Consider the following 6,545-nt stretch of genomic DNA (forward strand, 5'->3'; position numbering starts at 1 on the left):
TTTTTTTTTTTTTTTTTTTTTTGGAGACAGCATTTCATTAATTTGCTAAATTGCCCAAATTGGACTTTAACTTGCAAACCTCCAGTCTCAGCTTCCCAGAGTGCTGGGATTACAGTCATATACCACCATGCCCAGCTGAAACTCTTAATTTTAACAAGGAACTCTATACCATTCATTCTCCCCTGGGTTTCACAAATCACAAATGGTGGGGAACATTTATGTACATAATAACTACACTACAAAGCAAGTTCCAAGGAAACACTGAAACACTGAAGAGAGAAAAATGCCTGTGTAGGGGTGGGAAGAAGAATCCTGAATCCCTTCCCACAGAAGCTGTGCCCTGAAAGGAGGGATGGGAAGGTAGTATTTGCTCAAGGTCTATGATGTCACTATCACATTTAATTCTGACAGCAACTTTATAAGCTGCATATTATTTGGCTCAGTTGAAACTGAGGGCTGCCTATGGTCATGTAATATCCCAGCAAGGTGACAAAGGACGGACACAGAAGTAAACCTAGGCCAATTCCTTCCTAAGGCCAAAACTCATAGAAAAACAAATGGAAAGCTCTAAGAAAGTGGTAATCTCAGAAACTAACAAGAGATGCCAAGGCTGAAAGTCTGAGCAAGCAGATGGGTGCCGAGTACAGGGAACGTAGTGTTTGGCGGCGTGGTGGTCAACTTGGCCACTCTCCATGTTCCTCTTCCCAGGTATACTGAGCACCCCTTACCGTCACATCACACACCCCTGTTACATGTGTAATCCTGGAAATCTACTTTTTTATGTGTGTCTTCTCTACACCAGACTGGGCATCTCAAGAACACAGAGATTGCTGGCAGGCCAAACTCTGCCTGGCGGGTGTGCCCTGTGTAAGCCCCTGTCCTCAAATGTGGGCAGGATCAGAGACCAAGATGAGATCACAGCTGCCTTCAGGAGGCTGAGCTGGATGGCAGAGGCAGTGGGAAAGTCACCTCCATGATCACATCTGTTGCGCCTTGCCTTGAAGACTTCCAGGGGCTGGGGATTTGGCTCAGTGGTTCCACCACCTGCCCTGCAAGCACAAGGTCAGAAGAAGAAAGAAGAAAGAAGCAAGAAGCAAAAGACAACGACTTTCCATAGCTGCAAGAAACACATGACGGTGAAAGAAGGTCCCCAAGCCGCAGAGAAGACCCTAGACAATAGCTTGACTAAAGCCTTGCAAGATCCTGGCAAAGGATCAGCTAACTGCCATTTAGATTCCTGACCCAGGGTGACTTCAAGGTGACAAACAAATACTGCTGTTTTGTTTTGTTTTCTTTTGTTTTATGGTTCTGGGGATGGAACCCAGGGCCTTTTGCACACTAGGCAAGAACTTTACTATGAGCTACACTCTTGTCCCACCATGTGTACTGTTTTAACTGTGATGTTTGTGCTAACTTATACTACCGCGATAGATGACTGACACAGTGACCTACGTGTGTGTCTACCTCCAGCACAGAACACAGAACCTGGATATGGTGTGTGAATGACACCTTTTGGCAGGATTGATGTGGCAGAATCAGCAAAGAGTCTAGGAAAATCGGGCTAAAATAAACCACACAAGGCAGAGAGGAACATACACAAATGGGGTCCCCAACAAAGACAGGAAAGTGTGGTCTGCAGTGCAAGGTTGCATCGGCCCCCACCCCACCCTGACGAGATGAGGGAGAGAAGACACAGCCACATTCCCAAAGGCTACAGGAGAGTGGGCCCCTGGGGCCTGCAGGTGAAGGCCAACAGGGGAAGAAGTTGAAGAGAAAGGCAGAGAGGGGTACAAGGTAGTTCACAGTTTGCCACTGAAATCAAATAAAATAAAGACAAAACTGCTGCTGGCACAAATGTTTGCTTGGACAGACAGAAAAGAACAAAATTCAAAGCATTAATCGACATTTTCATGTTCTCAACTTGGAAACATTAGATTAAAGCAAAAAGAGAAAAAAAGTTTACTCCTGGAGACAACACAGCCACACTACCTCCTGGGCACACTGCCTTGGCATATAACCATTTACATCTCCTGCCAGGCAAAGCAGGCTCCTAGGGTAGTGAGGGAGCCAGAAGCCACTGCCAGCAAGGCCATCTGCTCACCAATTCCCACAGTCTGAACAGTGCCACTTCCAGAAGGGCACTGAGAGGCTGGCAGGCATCTGTACATGCAGAAAGTAGGGGAATGGAGAGGGCTGGATTCCTACTGCCCGGGATCAGTCATCTTCATTCTGGGCATGAGACATCAATTCCTGAGACATATACCAAAAGGCCTTCAGAGAAATTGTCAGAATTACGATTCCTCACCATGTGCACTCTCATTTGCATCTTATGGGAATGAAGCCAGGTGTGATGTGCAGGCTGCTCCCAGTCACAGAGCGTGCCCAGTGCAAGCCCTCTCCGGCTAAGTGGCAGGGAGCAGGTCTGCTCGTTCTTCTGTGCTGGAACCACCACTGTCTGTGAGTAGTGACACCTCATGAAGAAACGAAGGCCAAATGCAGCAAATAAGTCATCCACACCTGATTCTGTACAGAGAGCTTCACAGGAAATACTCGGGACCCCGTGGGGTTATACTGCCTGCTTCACGATGTGCCCCACAGAGGTATAAGAACGCAGCTCCTAGGGCAGGAGCCAGATGCCCAATACATGCCTGACTCTGAAGCCTACCCCGCACCTTGCTATTTCTCATCTCTCCTAATTATGTCAGGGTTCACATTCCATCTCACTGAAATGTTTACATGCATGCACAGCAAGAGAACTAAGACCTGTCACTAAGAGAAGCACCAGCAGTTAGATATGCAATCAGAGCACACATATCTGCACCGTGAGGCAGTGTGAGCAGCCCCTGTCATGGGATGGGGAGTGCTGCTTTCTCTGATGAGAGGGAAATCACTGGAGCACTTTGAGGAGCCCATGAGGAATACAGTCCAGGAAAAAGGTACTAGCTTAGGGGAAGGGCATAGTCAGAGAGTAGGGAATGGTCCTCCAGCACTGAGAACAGTATGTGTGGTGTGTGTGTGTGTGTGTGTGTGTGTGTGTGTAGAATAAAATGTGTGTGGAATGCACAGAAGACACCAGGAGCCAGGAGGGAGAAGCCCGGAGGACCACTAGGGTGACATACTGGTACAGGGATTGGTTAGTGAGTGGCTCAGCAGTGCAAAGGGGAGGAGAAGGGGACCAGAATAACAGCACCACCAAACAGACCTGAGAAGAAGCAAACATGGGACACTCAGTTTTAGTCAAAGGTTAAATCAGGACACAAGAACTTTCTTGTTTGGCTGGCAGGTTCAGAAAGCAAGATGGTTTCCTTTGCCCTAGAAAGGGGGTGAACTGTCAAGGCCAGGGGAGGACTGAAAAAGGGAACCAGAGGGGACAAGCTCTTAAGCCAGCACTGCCAGCCAGCCCAGGTCTCCAAATCCATGCCGGGGTCTCCTAGCGCAGCAGCAAAGAGGGACTTGCTGTGGCTGGAGCAACTGATGCCAGGAGTTAGCAGGAAGCCTTAGTCCTAGCCTTGGTCTGCTTTAGGGACCCCCACCTCCACGCTCCCCCATGACCCCCTCACCTGCAAGTCTGACACAGCTGATTCCACGGACAACTAAACTGATCTTCAGAAAGGTGACACAGTACCCAAAACTGAGTTTTCAAACATAAGTGCTTCCCATATACAATCCCAGGCCTCAAATTCCTCACCTGGAAACAGGACCAAGACCCCTCAGGTTGTTCTGAGGAATAAATATGGCAAAACAAAAAGCTGCTGTAACATCACTTCTCATCCTTTTGTAAGGTCCCCTTTTGTTCCAAACCAGATAGAAAAAAGGAAATTTTATTAGTGTGAAAGGGCCATATGGTCATTTTCATATCCCTGCTATTTATGAATTCTTTTTTTTCGGTACTGGGGATTGAACTTGGATCCTTGCGCTTGCAAGGCAGCCACCGAACAGCTGAGCTAAATCCCTGCCCCTATTTATGAATTCTTAACTGCAAATCAACTAAAAAATGATACCACTTTTTTGCCCCAACGACAGTCTAAGTGACAAAGCTAAATGCTATGTCCTGTACAAGAGCCTGCAGAGAAAGCGAGAGGAGGAGGGGCAGAAGGGATTCAGATCCCAGGAAGGTGCTACAGGGGTTGGAGGGGGTAGGTGGGAGCAGGCAGCCACACAGGCTCAAGGGCCCGGAGCAGCCACTCCTCTCCCACTTCCCCTCCTCCAGCTATCTAGGTTCCACTTCCCCTCGCTCCTCCACCCAGAGAAGCAGAGCCTCAGTGCGGCCCACTGCTGCCCCCACTTGGAGTCCAGCTGTCTCCCGCCTGGGAACCCTGACCTGGGCGGACCAGCCCAAAACCGCAGGGTGAAACAGTCAATTTGTCCTTTGTCCTGAGTCTAGCATTACAAAGGAGGATCTAGTAATTGCAAGAAGCTATGTCTTTGATTTTTGCAAGCTAGTATTTCCCTACCCCCGAAATCTTTCCAAATGTGTGCCACAATCAAAGTGAAGTTTCCCTCCCTCTGCTCCAACATGTGAGAACCTCGAAGCAGGGCGAAGCATATTTCTACTCTTCTGCAAGAGTTTAACCAAAACATCCTGCTCTTGGCAATGAACGGTTGACCCCAATTTTAATACCTACTTCCTCTTCCAATTAATGTTCCTCCTCCCCACAAGATAAAACAGACATTTGTTTTTAAAGAACAATATCCCTAAAGTTTGTTTACTTTTTTTCCATTCTGAGGTCAGACATCCACAACTGGCTCCTTGGTGCAAAGGAATATGTTATATAATGAAGTGCTGAATCTTCTGGAAACCAACAAGATATTTAAAGGGAAAGTCTTAATTTTTGACAAAGAAAAACAAAAAAATATTGTTGCTGTTTACTAGTGAATATACTGAGGGCTACATCTTAAAAAAATTTTTCCCTTTTTTTATTTTGGTGCTGGGGATAAAACCCAGGGTCTTCTTACACACACTAGGCAAGCACTCTACCACTGCACTATACCTTCAACTCTTTTTATTTTGAGACAAGATCTTACTATGTTGCCCAGGCTGGCCTCAAACTCGCAATCCTCCTGCCTCAGTCTAAGTACCTGAGATTATAAGTGTGTATGATCACACCTCGATATGTTGTTCCTAAAGCACTCCTCTTGTACATGTTCTATGTATAATTCTGAAAGCACTATAAAAATTGCATATTCTTTCTGAGGGTTTTTCCTTTGAGAAAGGAATAAAAGTATTCCTTACCTGCTTGGAAGGAAGACTTAACAAAATGAAAGGCCAGGCATGGTGGCACATGCCTGTAATCCCAGCACTTAGGAGGCTGAGGCAGGAGGATTGCTCCGAGTTCAAAGCCAGCCTGGGCTACAAAGTGAGTTCAGGGCCAGCCTGAACTACCAAAGGAGACCCTGACTCAAAAAAAAAACAAACAAATAACAAAATGAAAGTTCTGCTCACCTGAGGTTTACCTTTCGTTCGTCATCACTGCCAGCCTCCAACTGCAGAGAAAGAAAGAGGATGTCATACCACAGACAGCAATACCAATAAGCCTCAGACAGCAGTCTCCCAGTCTCTACCCTGGTTTTTCTACCCTGCTGTTGGGAAGAGATAAAGATGTCCAGGAAACCTGACTACTTCTAAATAGCCCTGCCCTTTCCTTACAACCTGACCTGCTGTTCCTTTGAGTAATTTCCATGGAGGATTTTCAGGTTTCCAAATGTTTATGCACATTCCTGCCACGGTCTGATGGGCTGATTCCTGCTAAGTGAATATTTCCTATTTGGCACTGCTGTCTATCGCATTCCTTTAGCTCGCAACTTTCCAGACTTGTTCTGGATCGTATCCTCTTTTTCGCTGCTAAAAGGAAGGGGCTATGTTTGAAGAGAATCCATTTCCTCTGTCAAGTAGGGCCTTGCTGAGTGAGGAGCACCATTTTAAAAATCTATTCTAGGCAAGTCTTTCACGATGGAAGGTGGCCAGGAATCAGGCTGTCTGTGGGTCTCCAAAGCACTTGTTGGTCTCATAAAGACTTAAATGTTTAATACGAAATGTTCTAGGCTGTTGGTTTATTTGTATCAATGAAAGAACAATATATTTTTCTAAAAGCTAACAACGCCAAAAAGTTGAAACCTAAAAGTAACTTCTCTGTAAGCTAAAATCAATCTCTCTCACTCTCTCCCTTTTTTCTTCCTTTTTCAACAAAAAACTGAAAATGATTAGAAAACAAGTCTGCACCATAGGGACTTGGCATGATTTTTTACCTTACACAAAAGCGCTCATTGAATGGCAAGGGAACCCTGGAGAGGCGTGATGGCCAGGAGATATCCAAGGCTGACTGAGGACTGAAATGAGGCAGAAGTCAAGGGCAACAGGGAGAGGGTCCAGAGTAATGTGTGGAGGGACCTGGACAGCAGGGGACACACACCAGGAGGTGGCCATTTCCACCAAGAGCCGGTATATGAGCAGGCCCCAGAGTTCCCACACTGTGTTATGACAATGCCTCTAACAGAATTATGCAGAGGCATTGGCTGGAGTCAATCAATTCATGCTCATGCTCCCC

General features: G+C 46.5%; 1 protein-coding gene across 1 annotated transcript in view; it reads right to left on the bottom strand.

The window, feature by feature from the left end:
• Positions 1-6,263, bottom strand: part of Ssh1 (slingshot protein phosphatase 1) — a 61,638-nt gene extending 55,375 nt beyond the window's left edge. Inside the window, exons 1-2 of the mRNA XM_033762384.1 lie at positions 6,247-6,263; positions 5,444-5,484 (exon numbers count right to left, since the gene is read on the bottom strand). The gene's annotated coding sequence lies outside the window, so the exon portion shown is untranslated. The remainder of the gene's footprint in view (positions 1-5,443; positions 5,485-6,246) is intronic.
• Positions 6,264-6,545: the final 282 nt, after the last annotated feature.

Source organism: Fukomys damarensis, unplaced genomic scaffold (assembly GCF_012274545.1).
Source record: "Fukomys damarensis isolate Sample0158 unplaced genomic scaffold, DMR_v1.0_HiC HiC_scaffold_12, whole genome shotgun sequence".
Classification (NCBI taxonomy): Eukaryota; Metazoa; Chordata; class Mammalia; order Rodentia; family Bathyergidae; genus Fukomys; species Fukomys damarensis.